We start from the raw sequence: 23,200 nt of genomic DNA on the forward strand, positions 1-23,200 counted from the left end.
TCCAGGTATGTGTTAGTCCCCCTGTGTGCTGAGGGTGTCAGGTTCTTGTCCAGTTCTGGCATTTAGGTCGCCACAGACTAGTACATGTCCCTGGGCCTGGTAGTGATTGATTTCCCCCTCCAGGATGGAGAAGCTGTCTTCAATAAAGTATGGGGATTCTAGTGGGGGGATATAGGTAGCAAACAGGAGGAAATGTTTCTCTGTTGAGATCATTTCTAGCCAAATGTAAAAGGTTCCTGTTTTGATTAATTGAATAGAGTGAGTTAGGTCTGCTCTATACCAAATTAGCATACCCCCTGAGTCCCTTCCCTGTTTCACACCTGGTAGTTTGGTGGATGGGACTACCAGCTCTCTGTAACCTAGAGGGCAACCAGTGGGTCCATCTCCTCTATACGATGTTTCTTGTAGGATGACAATGTCTGTATTTCGGATTTCTTTGGTGAAGTCCAGGTTCTTGCTCTTTAGGCCAAAGGAAGATGACCTCAGGCCTTGGATTTTCCAGGATGAGATAGTGAAGGCTTTGTGTTCCATAAAGTGTCTAATGTTGTTGGTTGTGTGGTTTGGCCTCAGACCAGTAAGTGTGAGCAGAGCCTGCTGAGCATCTGGTACATGCCATTGGTTTGGGCTATTGTAAGAGTGGGGGGCCCTTTTGCCTGCTCAGGGCCTGGGCGTATGTGTGATTTTCATATTGAGGCCCTCTTTGCGGGAGTGGGGGGCATGGGGTAGGTAGGAGAGGCATAGGTCTGATCTGAGGGGGCCTAAATGGGGTGTGGGCATGGTTGACTTGGGGGGGTGTTGATTGGTTGGGTTGGGTTGGGGGTGTGGATGTGGCTGGTGGCGCTGTAGTCTGGATGTGGGTCCTATCGGCGTGGGTCCTCTATGTGTAGGTCCAATGCGGGGGGGTCCCGCAGGTCTGGGAGAGTGTCTCGCTGGTCTGGGTGGGGTGTAGTCCCCTGTAGCTCAGTTGGTAGAGCATGGCGCTTGCAACGCCAGGGTTGTGGGTTCGTTTCCCACGGGGGGCCAGTATGAAAATGTATGCACTCACTAACTGTAAGTCGCTCTGGATAAGAGCGTCTGCTAAATGACAAAAATGTAAAAATGTATCTGTTGTTCCTGTGTGAGGTGTTGCTGTTGAGGGCGATGTCCTTTAAGGTCCGGGCGAAGGTGGGCACTGCTGCCTTGTATAGGTGGACCTGGTCATAAAGGCTGTTCAAGTCCAGGGTGCAGTGGTGGGCCAGGTAGACATTTGGTTTTGAGGCACAGTCACAGGAAATACTTGCGTTTACCCGCTGTATGGTAGCAGGGTGGAAGTATTTTCATGGTAGCAGGGTGGAGATAACCACTTGTGCGTTGGGGAAAGTAGAAGAAGCTTTTTCAATCACTCCCTTGAGTGCTGTGGCCACCCTTTCCTGCTGTGTCTCAGGTCGTTTGTGCCTGTGTGTATTATTATGTGGCTGGGTGATCCTAGTTGGTCCTCAGACAGAAGGTCTAGGGCGCTCTGGGTGTTTGGACACCAGAGTTTAGACACTGTGTGTTTGGGGAAAAGTTTATTTTCTTGTATGTATTTCCCGTTTGAGACCATAAGGAGTACAATCTGTGGCTTGTGTATGTCCTCAGTTTGTGTGTGTGTTTTGGGGGGTCATCATTTACAAGACACTCTTATCCAGAGCGACTTACAGTTAGTGAGTGCATACATTATTTTTTAATTTTCATACTGGCCCCCCGTGGGAATCGAACCCACAACCCTGGCGTTGCAAACGCCATGCTCTACCAACTGAGCTACATCCCTGCTGGCCATTCCCTCCCGGCCATTCCCTCCCCTACCCTTGACGAATTGTGCGCCGCCCCATGGGTCTCCCGGTCACGGCCGGCTACGACAGAGCCTGGATTCGAACCAGGATCTCTAGTGGCACAGCTAGCACTGTGATGCAGTGCCTTAGACCACTGTGCCACTCAGGAGGGCTATCAGGTTGGCTGACAGGGGGGGTGCTCAGAGGGGGTGGGATCCCCTGGGTTCTTCATTTGTTTGTCCGGCTGTGATGTCGAGGCTTTGGTCAGGATCTGAGGTGGGCTGTTCTGCTGGCTTCTCTGCGGGGGTACCCAGCTCTCTAATGGGTTGTTCTCTGTCACCCGTCATCGTTCTCACCATCCTCCAGTGCTCTGATCCTCTCCTCTAGTGCTCTGTTCTTCTCCTGCTCTTGCTCTTTCTCCTGTTGATGTCTCACCACAGTCCAGAGTGCAGATATGTCTCTCTCCACCTCCAGCTCTCCGGGTCTGGTTAAGGGGGTGTTGTTGTGCTGGACTGTTGTCTGGGTCTGTGTTGACTGGAGTGTGTTCACCTGCTCTTCCAGCTCCACCTACCTTACCTCCAGCTGGGTGAATTTATCCTTCATTTCAATGAGGGAGTAGTACTCTGTGCTGGGAGGTTGACTCCTCGTTGTTTAATATCCAGAGTTTCCACCCATCGCTAACACCCCCCTCTTAACAGAGGGGTAGTGTGTTAATATAGCACTGCGCCATGCCAGGGGATGGTCTGTGTGGAAGATTAAGTTGCTTATGCTCCCATTTTTATAATAGTCAGAAAAAAGTGTTTCTTGATGTTCAATAAGGAGGTTATTTTTGTACTCTTTTCATGCTTTGTCATTTTTTACATCCAGAGGTTACTGTATGCTAATAACCTCTGATCAGTTGGAGGGAGCTTGAAAGGCCTCTGCATTTGGGTGGGGTAGGCTGTGGAACTCTCCTGCCATTGTTGGGCTCAAGGGCTTCGACGCCTCTCGTTTCACACCTCAGTGGTAATTGAAGTTGCAGTCAGATATACTGTCCTAGCAAACTTGGTAGCCTTAACTTAGCCTTCAGTCCTTATAAAGTAAAATATATAATTGTAGTGTCTTTTTCTTCTTGGTTGAAAAAGTAGCTTCAGACTAAACATTACTCACTCAGTTCCAGGTTGGATGGTGTTTCAGGTTTCTGTTGTTAGTTTGGCACTGCATTTGCTGTATAGATTGGATCTCTGGTAGTAGGAATCCTTCCAGGTAATTTTGTCCAAAATCAGATTGAAGGTTTGGCGTTTTGATTTGGAGTGAAGGTTGTGTTGTGGAGGATAGTATCCTGTGTATGTCCTTGCCGAAAAATCCAAGTTGATCTAACTCTTCTTGTAAAAACATGCTGGAAAATGCGGGAGCTCATCTGCTCTCTCTGGAGCAGAGTGAGTAAGTGATCCCATCCACCAACACCCTCTACACTGCCTCTCCAGGGACCCCCAGCAACTGTCAATCACTGCTGATATGGAGATATTAAAAAAGGGGGATGGGGCAGCGCTCTCTCTGTCTCTGTCTCTGTCTCTGTCTCTGTCTCTGTCTCTCTCTCTCTCTCTCTCTCTCTCTCTCTCTCTCTCTCTCTCTCTCTCTCTCGTCGGAGTGCATGCTGGGAGTGAGTTGGGAAGCAGGAGCGATTGGGTTTCGGTGTGTATATATAAACACAGTACCAGTCAAAAAGGTTTCTCTCAACCAGCTTCATGAGGTAGTCACCTGGAATGCATTTCAATTAACAGGTGTGCCTTGTTAAAAGTTAATTTGTGGAATTTCTTTCCTTCTTAACGCGTTTGAGCCAATCAGTTGTGTTGTGACAAGGTAGGGGGGTATACAGAAGATAGCCTTATTTGGTAAAAGACCAAGTCCATATTATGGCAAGAACTGCTCAAATAAGCAAAGAGAAATTACAGTCCATCATTATTTTAAGACATGAAGGTCAGTCAATCCGGAAACTTTCAACGTTTCTTCAAGTGCAGTCGCAAAAACCATCAAGCGCTATGATGAAACTGGCTCTCATGAGGACCGCCACAGGAATGGAAGACCCAGAGTTACCTCTGCTGCAGAGGATATGTTCATTACAGTTACCAGCCTCAGAAATTGCAGCCCAAATACACAGAGTTCAAGTCACAGACACATCTCAACATCAACTGTTCAGAGGGGACTGTGTGAATCAGGCCTTCATGGTCGAATTGCTGCAAAGAAACCACTACTAAAGGACACCAATAAGAAGAAGAGACCTACTTGGGCCAAGAAACACGAGCAATGGACATTAGACCGGTGGAAATGTTTCCTTTGGTCTGGAGTCCAAATTTGAGATTTTTGGTTCCAACCGCCGTGTCTTTGTGAGACGCGGTGTGGGTGAACGGATGATCTCCGCATGTGTAGTTCCCACTGTAAAGCATGGAGGAGGAGGTGGTGTTATGGTGTGGGGGTGCTTTGCTGGTGACACTGTCTGTGATTTATTTAGAATTCAAGGCACACTTAACCAGCATGGCTACAACAGCATTCTGCAGTGATACGCCATCCCATCTGTTTGGGCTTAATGGGACTATCATTTGTTTTTCAACAGGACAATGACCCAACACACCTCCAGGCTGTGTAAGGGCTATTTTACCAGGAAGGAGAGTGATGGAGTGCTGCATCAGATGACCTGGCCTCCACAATCCCCTGACCTCAACCCAATTGAAATGGTTTGGGATGAGTCGGACGGCAGAGTGAAGGAAAAGCAGCCAACAAGTGCTCAGCATATGTGGGAACTCCTTCAAGACTGTTGGAAAGCATTCCAGGTGAAGCTGGTTGAGAGAATGTAAAACAACACATTTCCCGGCACCTATCCAGTGTATGTGACAAAACTAACAAATAGCTGCTTCTCACGATGACACATCACACTAGGGTGAATCCTTACACTTAAATAATGCATTGATGTCAACTGGACATTCAGTGAAAATTCGACTTAAAGGATACGTTTTCTTTTTTACAACCAAATCTACATTTGTAATGTAAATGGAATGTTATAGAAGGGTCCAGACACCTTTCTTGTGAATTCAAATGTCTTTGAGAAACTTACCCCAAATAGCAAATCACTTCCTCATCCTCGTTGTGTAGTACGGGGGCCCAAAAAACATGAACAAAGTCTCCAAAAACACCCAATTCCTTTTAGTGATGCAGGTCTTTAGATGTTGTAAACATGAAATTGAGTCAATCCGAACTTTATCCGCAATGTTATATTCCCCTTTGAGTTACTTGAGCCGTTTCGCCTATCCAGCTGTTCCATTCTCCATGTGGCCTGCTGTTACATGTAAATGCCAAAATAAAGGAAACACCAACATAAAGTGTCTTAATAGCGCGTTAGGCTACCACGTGCCGCCAGAAAAGCTTCAATGCGCCTTGGCATAGATTCTACAAGTGTCTGGAATGTCCTGTGTGGAAGAACCCCATGGTTTCAATATACTTTGTATACCTCATTTACTCAAGTGTTTCCTTTATTTTGGCAGTTAGCTGTAGAATGGATGGAGAGGTATAGTATGAGTCGCAACAAAATTGAATATAACATTGTGGATAAAATTCAGAAAAACACAATTTTATGTGTACAACATCTAAAGACCGCATCACTATACTGAGAAATTTGCACTTCTAAAAGGACGTATTTGGGTGTTTTTGGAGCCTTTGTTCATGTTTTTTTCAGGGCACCCATGCTACACAACGAGGATGCGGAAGTGATTTACTATTTGGGGTAAGTTTCTCAAAAACGTGAAATCACAAAAAGGTGTCTGGACCTTACCTTTCTATAACATGCCATTTACATAAAAAATAGAAATTTGGTTGTAAAAAGAAAGTGTGGAAGTTAGGATTTGCTCCATCGTGATACAAGGGAACATTCCAGGTTCCCAATAGTTATTTTGAGTACATTTTACTGTGCGCATAGCGTAAATGACGACTAGCGAACATAACAGTTCTCAAGTACCTGACATGCCATTCCAAAAAGAGACAAGTAAAAATATCACACATCAAACATTAGCATCAATGGCAACGGAAATAAAAACAGCATGCACAGGCATGGAGAACCACAAAAACACATTTCAAAGACAGACTCAACTGAGATGCGAACCGTGCGCTGCAAAGAAAAAACAAGTGCCAAAACCCCCAAAACAGCTCTTTAAATAGCTGTAGAAACTCATCGTTGACATGTCAAAGAAGCTATAAAATAATGGTGCTGGTGGATGGGATGGGAGAGGAGAATGGGGGTAGTGGCGGTTCGGGGGAGGAAGGTGAGCAAGAAATAAGGCATTCAAGAGGCAATTACGCTGTGGAGAAAAGTTTTGACAATGAATCAAAATGGCGGAAGCATCTGGATGATTACCAGAGACCCTTTATTCCTCAGTCCCATCCTGCTTGCCTGCAGAATGCCCGGCAACCACAATCTATGGCCTTCCTCACAACTGACAGCCATTAGAGAGCAAGAAATAATAATACGTGTTTTAGCCGTACAAAAGCAGAAGGGTTTGATAGCTGGATATAGCCATTTATCATAGTCAGTTTTTAGGAGAGGTGGGGTGCATGTTGGTCTTGTGGACCTCAAACGAGACTATGGTCAATTAAGGTAAATGGACGGGAGAGGGGAACGTGTGGAGCCAAAAGGCGGAGGAGAGAGGACAGGGGAGGGGGGCTGGTGGTATTCCTAAAAGCTTACTTTCATCTTTCTCTGTGGGTTCTTTCTAAAAGGGAGGGCAGTGAGTAACAAAGGCTGTAGACCTGTGGGCTATCGTTCAGGCAAACATCAAAAAGAGAGTGATTTTATACTTCTGTGTGTTGTTATGGACTTGCTCATGCGAAAAGAGAGTGAAACACTGCATATCTGCATCATTTCATTGCCTTCCATCCCTTATATCCCTACAATATAAGTCATACAAGTCAGTTAGTATACCCTGTGGCCATGAGCTCACCTGATTTCCCCAGTCAACGTGAATGGCTAGTCTTGTACCTGAGCAGACAGTCTTGAATAGTCATAAACATTAATCATTATAATAACCAAGTTGCAACACTCACAATCTTGCCATACAATGACAGTTACCACCAATGAACAAATGTTGCACCATTGACTTGAAGGCACAAGTTAGCCCTGACGTTAACTTCGACAGAGTTTAAGTACCCTGGCTTGATCAAAGCTAAACTAGCCCTCCCCAGCCAACACGTTATCACACCAAGGCTCCTTTGAAAGACAATTAATCTGGGAAATTAAAAAGTATTTATGAATGAATTCAAGGCTGACATTAAGAACGGCCACTCACTCTCGTTGGAGGATATCTGTTTGGGTTCTGGACAGACTGCTAGGTAGTTAGGTAGCTAATCAGTTTCCAAAACTGTCAGGCCGGTTGGCAACAGTAGGGCAGACCCCTTACCAGTCCATAAACTCTAGTGGTTAACTTGAATTGATGTCTTTTAATGAGACAGCCTCACCAGGTGTAAGAGCCTTGATAAGGATTGGAGTCACTGTCTTAAAGTCTCTTAGCAGTGGAAAGAAAGGTCCTCTGCTATATCTCTTCATCTCAATCTGTTACTCCTCTTCCTGTTTGCCATAAAATGGCTGCTGTCTAAGGACGCAGTGTTTACTTTTTCGCTCTTTACTTTAATTGCTGTCTGATCTGGCTTTGGAATGTAACGTCTTTACCGGCGTCTTGGTTTTGTCTTTTCCCAACGTTTTTCGTTCAGCTTTTCGCTACAGATTTTTTATCTGCTCCACCACGCACCTGTCTGGAAGGTTGAACGCCTCCTCTCCTACTCAGCTTCCAGACAAAAGTTTCTCCCAAGCAGGGAATTCTTATGTAGGCTAATTAACTTGTGAACCTTTTTATGTGAGCTTTACTCAGAAACACTTTAATTAACTAGCATAGGCCTACTATTTCTTTCGTAGCCTACTGGATTCATAGAGAGCTACTCTCTCTCTTTTTGGGGGCGAGTGACTCTTTGAACTTACAATGGCTAGCCCCAAGCCGTTTTACTTTTTTCTTGTGCTTTGTGCTATTTGCTCCATGACTCCTGCACGCTTTGTTGACTATGAACTTGCTCGTTTACCCGACCGTGGGACAGAAAATGTTTGTTCTCACACTCGCGACTCTGACTCTGTATTGGTTACACAGACTCTTGGCCTCCCATCCTATTCTGACCACCTCTCACAAACTTTGTATTCATTTTACCTGATGAAATTGTTGTACAATATGATCTTGTTGCCATCTGATGCACATTCAAATGTCATAAAAAATCTACACTGCAAAGCTCTCCCTGTCCTCTGCCATGCCCTAAATATATTACTGCTGATGATATCTGGAAATGTGCATGTACACCCTGGCCCGTCTACTGTTGCTAGCCCTAATTCTGACTTGTGCGCTGATGATGTCTGCTTCACTGATTTCTGCTCTCATAAAAGCCTGAGTTTTCTGCACGTTAACACTATAATCTTATTACCTAAAATGTATCAATTGAAAGTGTGGGTTCACAGCTCCAATCCAGATGGGTTGGTCCTTACTGAGACATGGTTCAGAAAGAGTGTTCTGAACACTAATGTTAACCTTTCTGGTTTGAACCTTTTTTGGCAAGACAGATCTTCCAAAGGTGGTAGAGTGGCAATCTTTACCAAGGAACACCTTCAGTGCTCAGTTGTCTCCACCAAGTCTGTCACCAAACAATTTGATTTGCTGGTTTTAAGCATTAAGCTTTCAAACAGCTCTTTGTTGACTGTTGCTGGGTGTTATCATCCACTATCAGCACCGGCCTGTACCCTACCTGTCTTAAGCTCTCTCCTGGCACCTTACACTAAGTCTGAATTTGTCCTGCTAGGTGGCCTAAACTGGGACATGCTTAAACCACCTGACCAAGTCTTAAAACAATGGGACTCCCTAAATCTCTCTCAGATTATTACCAATCCCACAAGGTATGACTTCAAACACCCAGAAAAGGCTACTCTCTTATAGGTATCAGTCTGGTGTTTTCTGTAATGACCATAGTGATCACTGTTTTACGGCCTGTGTTCGTAATGGCTGCTCAGTTAAACGGCCTGCCCTGATTTGTCATAGACGCTTGCTGAAAAACTTTAATGAGCAAGCCTTCCTTCATGTAAATTGTTATAGAATCAGCTTGAACCCCTCTGTCGAAGATGCTTGGACCTTCTTTTTGTATATTTTCAGTGGTATTGTTTACAAGCACGCCCCCATAAACAAAATGAGAATTAAAAACAGGTTCAGCCCATGGTTCGACCGTCATCTGGCAGAGTTACTCCACCTCAAGAACACCATTTGGCGAAAGGCTCAGCACACAAATACTCAGGCTGACTGGCTGTTGTTCAGGCAAATGAGAAATAAGTGCACTCAGGCTAGCCGGAAGGCCAAAGTTAGTTACTTTAAGGAGCAGTTCTCTCTCTGTGGGTCAAACCCCAAGAAGTTCTGGAAAATGCTGAAATACCTGGAGAATAAACCCTCCTCCTCACAGCTGCCCATGTCCCTTAATGTTGATGATGCTGTTGTTACTGACAAGGAGCGTATGGCTAACCTCACCACTTCATTAAGTCAGGATTCCTATTTGACTCAGCCACGCCTCCTTGCCCGTCCAACACTTCCTAATTTCCCAGCCCTTCTAATGCGACTAGCCCTGATGCTCCCCCCTCTTTTCCCCCTGCCACACAGCTTCTCCCTGCAGGCGGTCACTGAGTCTGAGGTGCTAAAGAAGCTCCTTAAACTGGGTCAGATGGTTTAGACCCTTTCTTCTTTAAGGTTGCAGCCCCTATCATCACAGAGCCTATCTCTCACCTTTTTAACCTGTCTCTCCTCTCTAGGGAGGCTCTCAGTGCTTGGAAAGCAGCGACAGTGCATTCTTTATTTAAAAGAGGAGATCAAGCTGATCCTAATTGTTATAGGCCAATTTCTATCTTGCCCTATTTATCAAAAGGGTTGGAAAAACTTGTCAATAATCAACTGACTGGCTTTCTTGATGTCTATAGTGTTCTCTCTGGTATGCAATCTGGTTTCTACTCAGGTTATGGATATGTCACTGCAACCTTAAAGGTCCTAAATGATGTCACCACTGCCCATGACTCTAAGCAATGTTGTGCTGCTATTTTCATTGACTTGGCCAAAGCTTTTGATTCGGTAGACCATTCCATTCTTGTGGGTCGGCTAAGGAGTATTGGTGTCTCTGAGGGGTCTTTGGCCTGGTTTGCTAACTACCTCTCTCAAAGAGTACAATGTGTAAAGTCAGAACATCTGCTGTCTCAGCCACTGCCTGTCACCAAGAGAGTACCCCAAGCCTCGATCCTAAGCCCCACGCCCTTCTAAATTTACATCAACAACATAGCACAGGCAGTAGGAAGCTCTCTCATCCATTTATATGCAGATGATACAGTCTTATACTCAGCTGGCCCCTCTACGGATTTTGTGTTAAACGCTCTACAACAAAGCTTTCTTAGTGTCCAACAAGCTTTCTCTGCCCTTAACCTTGTCCTGAACACCAACAATACAACGTTCATGTGGTTCGGTAAGAAGAATTCCCCCCACCCTGGTGTGATTACTACCTCTGAGGGTTTAGAGCTTGAGGTAGTCACCTCATACAAGTACATGGGAGTGTGGCTAGACGGTACACTGTCCTTCTCTCAGCACATATCCAAGCTGCAGGCTAAGGTTAAATCTAGACTTGGTTTCCTCTATCGTAATCACTCCTCTTTCACCCCAGCTGCCAAACTAACCCTGATTCAGATGACCATCCTACCCATGCTAGATTACGGAGACGTAATTTATAGATCGGCAGGTAAAGGTGCTCTCGAGCAGCTAGATGTTCTTTACCATTCCGCCATCAGATTTGCCACCAATGCTCCTTATAGGACACATCACCACTCCTCTATAAACTGTCCATCTCTGTATACCCGGAGCAAGAGCGACTGGTTGATGCTTATTTATAAAAAACCCTATCTGAGATACGTACTGCAACCCTCATCCTCCGCATACAACCCCGTTCTGCCAGTCACATTCTGTTAAAGGTCCCCAAAGCACACACATCCCTGGGTCGCTCCTCTTTTCAGTTCGCTGCAGCTAGCGACTGGAACGAGCTGCAAAAAACACTCAAACTGAACAGTTTTATCTCCATCTCTTCATTCAAAGACTCAATCATGGACGCTCTTACTAACACTTGTGGCTGCTTCGCGTGATGTATTGTTGTCTCTACCTTTTTGCCCTTTGTGTGGTTGTCTGTGCCTAACAATGTTTGTAGCATGTTTGTGCTGCTACCATGTTGTGTTGCTACCATGTTGTTGTCATGTTGTGTTACTATCATGTTGTGTTGTCATGTTGTGATGCTGCCATGTTGTGTTGTTGTCTTAGGTCTCTCTTTATGTAGTGTTGTGTTGTCTCTCTTGTCGTGATGTGTGTTTTGTCCTACTTTTTCTTTTTTTTATCCCAGCCCACATCCCGCAGGCCTTTTGCCTCTTGGTAGGCCATCATTGAAAATAAGAATTAGTTCTTAATTGACTTGCCTAGTTAAATAAAGGTCAAATAAAACAAATTAAAATGCCTAAACTGTCCTTCAAAATCCTCCTTCTCTGTAGGATGTCAAGTGCTTTACAGCTAGCTACCAGTCACATGTTGGAGGGATTCTATCAGTTAAATACCATCTCCTAGCAATAATTTATGCTATTTAGCAGGTGTTTTTATCCAAAGCAACTTACAGTCATATACATACACACACACATACATTTTACATACAGGTGTAACTGAGCTACAGAGGACCACAATTAAATACTATACTACTACTACTACTACATCAATCAACACAGTGGTTTTAGCATGCCTGATGCACACACAACAGTGTTGGTTTCACCAGTGTTGGTTTCACATCAATAACCATGAGTTCAACAGGGCAATGTGAAGTGACAGAGCGAAGCTGAGAAGGAATGATAGAAGGAACGATAGATTTCAGAGACAAATGTCCACATCTGAGGAGAAAAATACTAACAAAAAACATTTTATGATTTCTTCCACAGTTTGTGAGCACAGTGGGTTTCTGGTGCCTCAGACGAAATCCGATGTTTTCTAATGCAAATTTAATGTAAGAAACTGCTTTTTCGCAAAGAAACCAATGAGGCTTTAAGCCATGAATATGGATGCTGGTCTATTTTGGAGTGATACTGTTTGAGGTATCTGTTGTGAAAACTTATTTTGAACATATTGACACACAAAAAACGAAATCTCTCTGTTTATGTCTGTTAGAGAAGAGAAAGGAACTCATGTAAATCCATTTGTTCGGTACAAAACGGGAGTCACTTTCTAGACTCCTTCTTTATGCCCAGCATTGTAGAGCCAGGTTATACTCTTGTCTAAACCAACAGACAAGAGAAAACGGACTCACCTCTGCCATTTTAGCAAGCTCAACCCAGTCAGCTTTATTGTAACTATACATGATGCTAGAGATGACATTCTGAAAAAGATAGAAATAGAGAGAGAGAGAGAAAGAAAGAAAGAAAGAAAGAAAGAAAGAAAGAAAGAAAGAAAGAAAGAAAGAAAGAAAGAAAGAAAGAAAGAAAGAAAGAAAGAAAGAAAGAAAGAAAGAAAGAAAGAAAGAAAGAAAGAAAGAAAGAAAGAAAGAAAGAAAGAAAGAAAGAAAGAGAGGGAAAGATCGGGGGAGAGGGTTAACAACAACGAAGAACTGTGATTTCACCTTATGTGCCTTAACATTGTATGCTGGAAAACACTTGGTTTGTTATTTTTGATAAAAACAAAAACGACGCGGTTAGATTTTAACACCTATGACCACTATTTCTTGTCCCGGAATCCCGCTTAAGAGACAGGTTGAAGCCTGCTTGACAGAGACGCTAAGCTGCTAGCCACCAAGCTAACGAAGTTGGTACCAGATGAGTTTTGCAATGGAGCCCCCTTTGTCTGGAGAACTAAATGAACGGTTCCAGCGCTGTAGGAGCTGTATCTATTACGCTTTGTTTTCGGGACAAACCGGATCACTCGGAGTTCCAATGCAGCAATTGTTTACTTTCCGAGGATTATAGGCTTGAGGTGGCTTCCTTAGTCACGCAGGTCGCCAGCCTATGTAAGAAACTGGGGGGAAAGCAAAGTGGAATGTTTACATTTTCTACACCGGTGGCTGGACGGCGTTTGCGCTTGTTGGATGCATCTCTGCCTTGTCGTTTGTCATTATCCGACTGGCCGGTGTTGCCCGGAGCTCCCCCATCTGATAGTGCCGTCGAAGGAGCACAGCATGAGGAGAAAGGCAATCAACGATGGTCGCATGTCACGAGCCGTGGAAGCCGAAGACAGCGGCCTCCCGTAAAGCAGTCTACAATCCCAACGAGAGGCCCGGAGCGGATACGAACAACGAATAGATTTGCCGTCCTGGAGCCTAATCTTCCTGCACCTTCGTTGCTGGGGGTGCCTGTGTCTGTGGCCGCAGTGACTAGTACTACGATTTCGAAGTCGACGTCGGCAACCTTCCGTCCCTGCTCTGGATCGAGCGGGGCTTCTCCATCTGTCGGAGGCCTGCATCCTGTGAAGCGTGGGAGTGGCGGATTTCCTCGTCCTTCTCGGCAGCCGTGATTTTGGGCAGCTCCATGGTAAGAAATGTGACCGTTCCTGGTGCAAAAACAATGTCCTATCCCGGAGCTCGAGTAAATGACATTACTAAGCTGCTCCCGAATGTACTAAGTCAGGACATTGAAATAGATTATATCGTAGTCCATGTGGGTTTTAATGACATTATGAAGGGGAGCTCTGAACATTTGAAACTGGATTTTAAAGAACTGATTGACTCTCTGCTAGACACTAACAAAAAATCCATCATATCTGGCCCTGTGCCCTCTCTGAATCGTGGCATTGACCGCTTTAGCAGGATTATTGCTCTTCACAACTGGCTACGTGATTATTGCAGCTCAATGGGTGTCACTTTTGTTGACAATTTCGATACCTTTTGGAAACAAAACACGTTTTATAAGGAGGATATGATCCACCCAAATCATTTGGGTTCCTGGATCCTTTCACAGCATTATAAGGCTGCGTTGAGACAATGACTTAGCAATGACCCAAGCCCAGCTCAGCTAATCCCTACCATGATGACGCAGAGTTGTCCAAATGCTTCAGAAAATGTACATAACACCAGGGGCGTCGGTAGACACAATATAAGTGTCACGCCCTGGCTCTGGGGACTCTTAAATGTTGAGCCAGGGTGTGGATTTTTCTATGTTTAGTTTTCTATGTTTTTTGTTCTAGATCGTTTAGATCTATGTTGGCCAGGGTGGTTCCCAATCAGAGGCAGCTGTAGCTCGTTGTCTCTGATTGGGGACCATACTTAGGCAGCCTATTGGCACCAGTTAGTTTGTGGGATCTTGATCCGTAAAGGTTTGGTGTGTGTAACCTCAGGACTTCACGTATCGTTTTGTTGTTTTGTTCGTGTGTTGTGTACGAAATAAAATGTACGCTTATCACGCTGCGCCTTGGTTCCACGAGTCATCAGTCAACGTTCGTGACAGAAGATCCCACCAAAAAAAGGACCAAGCAGCGTGTCCAGGAACAGACAGCCTGGACTTGGGAGGAGATCCTGGACGGGAAGGGATCCTGGACTTGGGAAGGGATTCAGGCCGGAATGGATCGCCGTCCTTGGGAGGAGACTGTGGAGGCGCGCTACAGAGAGGAGCAGCGGCATCGCAGAGGGTACCGGCCGAGGAGGAAGCCAGAGAGACAGCCCCAATACATTTTTTTTGGGGGGGGGGCTAAAAGGGTGGTTGGCGGAGCCTAGAGTTAGAGCAGAGCCAACTCCCCGTACTCAGGCTAGGAAGCGTGAGACTGGGCAGGCTCCGTGTTATGCGGAGCCACGTACTGTGCCGCGAGTGTTCCGGCACAGTCCTGTATGTCCGGTGCTAGCACCACGCACGTGTCGTGCTAAGATGGGCATGCAGCCAGGACGGGGTGTGCCGGCTCAACGCTCGTGGCCTCCAGTACGCCTCCTCGGTCCCGTATATCCTGCGCCAGTGCCACGTGCTGTAGCGCCAGTACGAGTGCACAGCCCTGTACGTCCTGTGCTGATGCCTCACACATATTGTGTGGAAATAGGCATTCAGCCAGGACGGGTTGTGTCAGCTCTCCGCTCCAGACCTCCAGTCCGCCTCCACAGTCCGGCCCGGCCCGTTCCGGCTCCCCGCACCAAGCCGGTGGTGCGTGTTCCCAGTCCAGCCCGGCCTGTTCCTTCTCCCCACACCAAGCCAGTGGTGCGTGTTCCCAGTCCAGCCCGGCCTGTTCCTGCTCCCCGCACCAAGCCAGTGATGCGTGTTCCCAGTCCAGCCCGGCCTGTTCCTGCTCCCCGCACCAAGACAGTGGTGCGCGTCGCCAGCCCGGTCCGGCCTGTTCCTGCTCCCCGCACCAAGCCTGTGGTGCGCGTCGTCAGCCCGGTCCGGCCAGTTCCTGCTCCCCGCACCAAGCCAGTGGTGCGCGTCGTCAGCCCGGTCCGGCCAGTTCCTGCTCCCCGCGCCAAGCCAGTGGTGCGTGTGTCCAGTCCGGCACGGCCCGTGCCTGTTCCACCGGTGCCTGGTCCGGCACCGGTCAGCTGCTCCACTCCGGAGTCAGAGCAATCCGCTCCACCGGGGTCCGGTCCAACTCCAGTCAGCGGATCCACTCTGCAGCCAGAGTAATCCGCTCCACCGGTGTCCAGTCCAGCTCCGGCCAGCGGCTCCAGTCCGGAGCCGGTAAGGTTTGGTCCACCGTCGTCGGGTCCAGCTCCAGTCAGCGGGGCCAGACCAGACCAGGGGCGCAACGGGGAGGTGGAGAAAAGGTGGTGGTCACGCCCGGAGCCAGATCCGCCTCCAAGGCGGAATGCCCACCCGGCCCCTACCCTCTTGTGTTTGTGTGGCGCGGTCGCAGTCCACGCTTTTGGGGGGGGGTACTGTCACGCCCTGGCTCTGGGGACTCTTAAATGTTGAGCTAGGGTGTGGATTTTTCTATGTTTAGTTTTCTATGTTTTTTGTTCTAGATCGTTTAGATCTATGTTGGCCAGGGTGGTTCCCAATCAGAGGCAGCTGTAGCTCGTTGTCTCTGATTGGGGACTATACTTAGGCAGCCTGTTGGCACCAGTTAGTTTGTGGGATCTTGATCCGTAAAGGTTTGGTGTGTGTAACCTCAGGACTTCACGTATCGTTTTGTTGTTTTGTTTGTGTGTTGTGTACGAAATAAAATGTACGCTTATCACGCTGCGCCTTGGTTCCACGAGTCATCAGTCAACGTTCGTGACAATAAGTAACCTAATTTATGTCCCTCTAATAGCCCTGAATGCCTCCGCTGATCCTACAGCTATTGTATGCAGTAATCATGTGCCTAAGAACCAGATTTATACTGTTAGCACTGAGCCGGTGTGCCCGAGGAGGAAGTCCACTGTGTGCAGCTCACCCTGCACTAACGTAAAGAACATGACCACATCTACTGCTGCTAAGCTTCCCAGTAAAGCAATAAAAAGCATCCCAGAAGAAAAGTGCTCAAAATAGCCCACGTTAACATATGTAGCTAGAGAAACAAGGTTCATGAAGTCAATAATTTGCTAGTAACAGATTACATTCTTATTCTGATTATCTCTGAAACGAATTTAGATAATTTTTATTTTTTTATTTTATTTCACCTTTATTTAACCAGGTAAACCAGTTGAGAACAAGTTCTCATTTACAACTGCGACCTGGCCAAGATAAAGCAAAGCAGTGCGATAAAAACAACAACACAGAGTTACATATGGGGTAAAACAAAACAAAGTCAAAAAAATACAACAGAAATACATATATATACAGTGTGTGCAAATTTAGCAAGTTATGGAGGTAAGGCAATAAAATAGGCTATAGTGCAAAATAATTACAATTAGTATTAACACTGGAATGATAGATGTGCAAGAGATGATGTGCAAATAGAGATACTGGGGTACAAATGAGCAAAATAAATAACAATATAGGGATGAGGTAGTTGGGCGGGCTAATTTCAGATGGGCTGTGTACAGGTGCAGTGATCGGTAAGGTGCTCTGACAACTGATGCTTAAAGTTAGTGAGGGAGATAAGTGTCTCCAGCTTCAGAGATTTTTGCAATTTGTTCCAGTCATTGGCAGCAGAGAACTGGAAGGAATTGCGACCAAAGGAGGTGTTGGCTTTGGGGATGACCAGTGAGATATACCCGCTGGAGCGCAGACTACGGGTGGGTGTTGCTATGGTGACCAATGAGCTAAGATAAGGCGGGGATTTGCCTAGCAGTGATTTATAGATGGCCTGGAGCCAGTGGGTTTGGCGACGAATATGTAGTGAGGACCAGCCAACAAGAGCGTACAGGTCACAGTGGTGGGTATTATATGGGGCTTTGGAGACAAAACGGATGGCACTGTGATAGACTACATCCAATTTGCTGAGTAGAGTGTTGGAGGCTATTTTGTAAATGACATCGCCGAAGTCAAGGATCGGTAGGATAGTCAGTTTTACGAGGGCATGTTTGGCAGCATGAGTGAAGGAGGCTTTGTTGCGAAATAGGAAACCGATTCTAGATTTAACTTTGGATTGGAGATTCTTAATGTGAGTCTGGAAGGAGAGTTTACAGTCTAACCAGACACCTAGATATTTGTAGTTGTCCACATACTCTAGGTCAGACCCGTCGAGAGTAGTGATTCTAGTCGGGTGGGCGGGTGCAAGCAGCGTTCGGTTGAAGAGCATGCATTTAGTTTTACTAGTGTTTAAGAGCAGTTGGAGGCTACTGAAGGAGTGTTGTATGGAATTGAAGCTCGTTTGGAGGTTTGTTAACACAGCGTCCAATGAAGGGCCAGATGTATACAAAATGGTGTCGTCTGCGTAGAGGTGGATCTGAGAGTCACCAGCAGCAAGAGCGACGTCATTGATATACACAGAGAAAAGAGTCGGCCCAAGAATTGAACCCTGTGGCACCCCCATATAGACTGCCATAGGTCCAGACAACAGGCCCTCCGATTTGACACATTGAACTCTATCTGAGAAGTAGTTGGTGAACCAGGCGAGGCAGTCATTTGAGAAACCAAGGCTATTTAGTCTGCCAATAAGAATGCGGTGGTTGACAGAGTCGAAAGCCTTGGCCAGGTCAATGAAAACGGCTGCACAGTACTGTCTATTATCGATCACGGTTATAATATCGTTTAGGACCTTGAGCGTGGCTGAAGTGCACCCATGACCAGCTCGGAAACCGGATTGCATAGCGGAGAAGGTACGGTGGGATTCGAAATGGGGAGTAGGAGTGATACTGGGGGCTGCAGGGCCTGGGTTAGCCTCTACATCACCAGAGGAACAGAGGAGGACTAGAATAAGGATACGACTAAAGGCTTTAAGAACTGGTCTTCTAGTGTGTTGGGTACATAGAATAAAGGGGGCAGTTCTCCGGGCGTTGTAGAAAAGATTCAGGGCATTATGTACAGAAAAGGATATGGAAGGATATGAGTACAGTTCAGGTAACCCTAAGCGTTGGGTAACAATGAAAGAGATAGCGTCATTGGAGGCATCGATTGAGCCGGTCTCGGCGTGTATGGGGGGTGGAACAAAGGAACTATATGAGGCAGTTTGAGAGGGACTAGGGGTTCTACAGTGAAATTGTATAATAAGAACTAACCCAAACAGCAATAGGCAAGGCATAATTGACATGGGAGAGAGGCATAAAGCAGTCACAGGTGTTATTAGAGAGAGCTAAGACAACAACTGGAAATAGCGATAACGTTTGGGCTAAGACTAAACAGAATAAACAGGACAGGGTACCGTGTAAAGGAACAGTCCAGCAGGCATCAGCTGTGCAGCTGAGTGATCATAAGGTCCAGTGAACAGCAATATGTGAGTCCGAGAGCAGTTCAAATTGGTGCTTCAGCACAGCTAGCAGGGAGCACAGTTGTAGTTTGCGTGTGCTAGCGGGCCGGGGCTGGCAGATGGATATTCGTGGTCGTCGCAACTGGACGCCTGATGAAACCACATCAGACTATTTCGTCGGCAAACCAGTCGTGTTGGATCGGCTGGGCTCAGTGTCAACACTAGGAGGTCCCGTCCGGTTGACAGAGAGGTAGATAGCCGGGAGATGGGCCTGAGGCTAACTCAAGGCTAACTGGTGCTTGCTATAGGGCAATGGTAATCAGCCAACAACAGGTTGCAGCTAGCTAGCTGGTTGTGATGATCCGGCGCTAGGGTCCAGTGATTCCGGCAGAAAGTCCAATAAGCTCTGGGTCGATAGCACGCTGGGTCGATAGCACGCTGTGCAGACTGGCCGACGAATTGTCCAGGCTAGAGCTAGAGCTGGCTGGTGGATAGTGTAGGCCACGGACAGTGGTGAAGACGCTAACGGTGACTAATAGCAGGTAGCCATTTAGTTGCGGCTACACTAGTATCAGCTTACGGTTCTTGATGAAAGTTATAAAGAAATAATAGAATCCTTTCCACGTTGGGTGAGGCGGGTTGCAGGAAAGTATATTTACAGTGGGGAAAAAAAGTATTTAGTCAGCCACCAATTGTGCAAGTTCTCCCACTTAAAAAGATGAGAGAGGCCTGTAATTTTCATCATAGGTACACGTCAACTATGACAGACAAATTGAGATTTTTTTCCCCAGAAAATCACATTGTAGGATTTTTAATGAATTTATTTGCAAATTATGGTGGAAAATAAGTATTTGGTCACCTACAAATGAGCAAGATTTCTGGCTCTCACAGACCTATAACTTCTTCTTTAAGAGGCTCCTCTGTCCTCCACTCGTTACCTGTATTAATGGCACCTGTTTGAACTTGTTATCAGTATGAAAGACACCTGTCCACAACCTCAAACAGTCACACTCCAAACTGCACTATGGCCAAGACCAAAGAGCTGTCAAAGGACACCAGAAACAAAATTGTAGACCTGCACCAGGCTGGGAAGACTGAATCTGCAATAGGTAAGCAGCTTGGTTTGAAGAAATCAACTGTGGGAGCAATTATTAGGAAATGGAAGACATACAAGACCACTGATAATCTCCCTCAATCTGGGGCTCCACGCAAGATCTCACCCTGTGGGGTCAAAATGATCACAAGAACGGTGAGCAAAAATCCCAGAACCACACGGGGGGACCTAGTGAATGACCTGCAGAGAGCTGGGACCAAAGTAACAAAGCCTACCATCAGTAACACACTACGCCGCCAGGGACTCAAATCCTGCAGTGCCAGACGTGTCCCCCTGCTTAAGCCAGTACATGTCCAGGCCCGTCTGAAGTTTGCTAGAGTGCATTTGGATGATCCAGAAGAGGATTGGGAGAATGTCATATGGTCAGATGAAACCAAAATTGAACTTTTTGGTAAAAACTCAACTCGTTGTGTTTGGAGGACAAAGAATGCTGAGTTGCATCCAAAGAACACCATACCTACTGTGAAGCATGGGGGTGGAAACATCATGCTTTGGGGCTGTTTTTCTGCAAAGGGACCAGGACGACTGATCCGTGTAAAGGAAAGAATGAATGGGGCCATGTATCGTGAGATTTTGAGTGAAAACCTCCTTCCATCAGCAAGGGCATTGAAGATGAAATGTGGCTGGGTCTTTCTGCATGACAATGATCCCAAACACACCGCCCGGGCAACGAAGGAGTGGCTTCGTAAGAAGCATTTCAAGGTCCTGGAGTGGCCTAGCCAGTCTCCAGATCTCAACCCCATAGAAAATCATTGGAGGGAGTTGAAAGTCTGTGTTGCCCAGCGACAGCCCCAAAACATCACTGCTCTAGAGGAGATCTGCATGGAGGAATGGGCCAAAATACCAGCAACAGTGTGTGAAAACCTTGTGAAGACTTACAGAAAACGTTTGACCTGTGTCATTGCCAACAAAGGGTATATAACAAAGTATTGAGAAACTTTTGTTATTGACCAAATACTTATTTTCCACCATAATTTGCAAATAAATTCATAAAAAATCCTACAATGTGATTTTCTGGATTTTTTTCCCTCATTTTGTCTGTCATAGTTGACGTGTACCTATGATGAAAATTACAGGCCTCTCTCATCTTTTTAAGTGGGAGAACTTGCACAATTGGTGGCTGACTAAATACTTTTTTTCCCCACTGTAGTTAAAGAATGAAAAGTAACAATTGAGAGAAATATACAAAATAGACAAAAAAAAACAAGAAACGGGATATTTACACAAGGACGATGAAATAAAAGCGACCGCACTGCTACGCCATCTTGGATAATACCTTTGATGATACTGTGGTAGCAATACAAGGTTATAACATTTATAGAAAATATAGAAATGCCAATGGTGGAGGTGTTGCTGTTTATATTCAGAACCACATTCCTGTGAAGATTAGAGAGGATCTCATGTTTAATACTGTTGAAGTAATATGGCTACAGGTTCATCTGCCTCACCTAAAGCCCATTCTGGTGGGAAGCTGCTATAGACCACCAAGTGCTAACAGTCAGTATCTGGATAACGTGTGAAATGTTTGATAATGTCTGTGATAACAATAGAGAGGTATACTTTCTGGGTGATTTAAATATTGACTGGCTTTCATCAGGCTGCCCACTCAAGAGAAAGCTTCTGTAACCAGTGCCTGCAACCTGGTTCAGGTTATCAGTCAACCTACCAGGGTAGTTACAAACAGTACAGGAATTAAATCATCAACATGTATTGATCATATCTTTACTAATGCTGCAGAGATTTGTTTGAAAGCAGTATCCAAATCCATTGGATATAGTGATCACAATATAGTAGCCATATCTAGGAAAACCAAAGTTACAAAGGCTGGGCCTAATATTGTGTATAAGAGGTCATACAATAAGTTTTGTAGTGATTCCTATGTCGTTGATGTAAAGAATATATGTTGGTCCGTGGTGTGTAATGAGGAGCAAACAGACACTGCACTTGACACATTTATGAAATTGCTTATTCCAGTTACTAATAAGCATGCACACATTAAGAAAATGACTATAAAAACTGTTAAATCCCCGTGGATTGATGAAGAATTGAAAAATTGTATGGTTGAGAGGGATGAGGCAAAAGGAATGGCAAATAAGTCTGGCTGCACAACCGATTGGCAAACGTATTGCAAATTGAGAAATCATGTGACTAAACTGAATAAAAAGAACAAGAAACTAAACTATGAAACAAAGATAAATGACATAAAGAAATATAGTAAAAAGCTTTGGAGCACCTTAAATGAAATATTGGGAAAAAAGGCAAACTCAGCTCCATCATTCATTGAATCAGATGGCTCATTCATCACAAAATCAACTGATATTGCAACTACTTTAATGATTTTTTCATTGGCAAGATTAGCAAATTTAGGCATGACATGCCAGCAACAATTGCTGACACTACACATCCAAGTATATCTGACCAAATTATGAAAGACAAGCACTGTAATTTTGAATTCCGTAAAGTGAGTGTGGAAGAGGTGAAAAAGTTATTGTTGTCTATGAAAAATTGCAATTGGCTCAGAACAAGGCAGCACGCTGGCCCTTGGATGTACACAGAGAGCTAATATTAATAATATGCATGTCGATCTCTCCTGGATCCAAGAGGAGGAGAGATTGACTTCATCACTACTTGTTTTTATGAGAGGTGTTGACATGTTGGGTGCACCGAGCTGTCTGTTTGAGCTACTGGCGCACAGCTCGTCACCCATGCACACCCCACAAGACAAGCCACCAGAGGTCTCTTCACAGTCCCCAAGTCCAAAACAGACTATGGGAGGTGCACAGTACTACATAGAACCATGACTACATGCAACTCTATTCCACATCAAGTAACTGATGCAAGTAGTAAAATTAGATTTAAAAAACAGATACACCTTATGGAACAGCAGGGACTGTGAAGCAACACAAACATAGGTGCAGACACATGCATACACGCACACGATAACATACGCACTATACACACACGTACACATGGATTTTTGTACTGTAGATATGTGGTAGTGGTGCAGTAGGGGCCTGAGGGCACACAGTGTGTTGTGAAATCTGTGAATGTATTGCAATGTTTAAAATTTTTTATAAACTGCCTTCATTTTGCTGGACCCCAGGAAGAGTAGCGGTTGCCTTGGCAGCAGCTAATGGGGATCCATAATAAATACAAATACAAATATAATGTGTCTTTTGAAAACTTCATCGCCCATCAGTCCTCCGCAAAACCATTTTCCACTGTTGTAGAAACTATAATCTACCTATAAACTAGGGTAGATATAACACTCTTCCTCTCACTCCTTTGGGTTTTAAAGGAAACAATTAGGTGGATGTGTCAATAATGCACAGTGGCACATGCCTGCCTGTGATATACTGTAACCAAGTGTATTTGATTTTATAGATCCTGTATAGAGACTTGTGATAACCCTTCATCCTTTCTACCTTGGGACTTGGCTATTCAACTGCAAATATTGA

The 23,200-nt window shown here is 45.4% G+C and overlaps 1 pseudogene across 1 annotated transcript in view; it reads right to left on the bottom strand.

Moving 5' to 3' along the window:
* Positions 1-23,200, bottom strand: part of LOC311146275 (dihydropyrimidine dehydrogenase [NADP(+)]-like) — a 176,597-nt pseudogene that overhangs the window by 37,729 nt on the left and 115,668 nt on the right. The window contains exon 15 of the transcript in view: positions 12,201-12,269. The product of the transcript in view is annotated as a dihydropyrimidine dehydrogenase [NADP(+)]-like (transcript). The remainder of the gene's footprint in view (positions 1-12,200; positions 12,270-23,200) is intronic.

Source organism: Coregonus lavaretus (genome assembly GCF_964263955.1).
Source record: "Coregonus lavaretus genome assembly, chromosome: 19".
NCBI lineage: Eukaryota > Metazoa > Chordata > Actinopteri > Salmoniformes > Salmonidae > Coregonus > Coregonus lavaretus.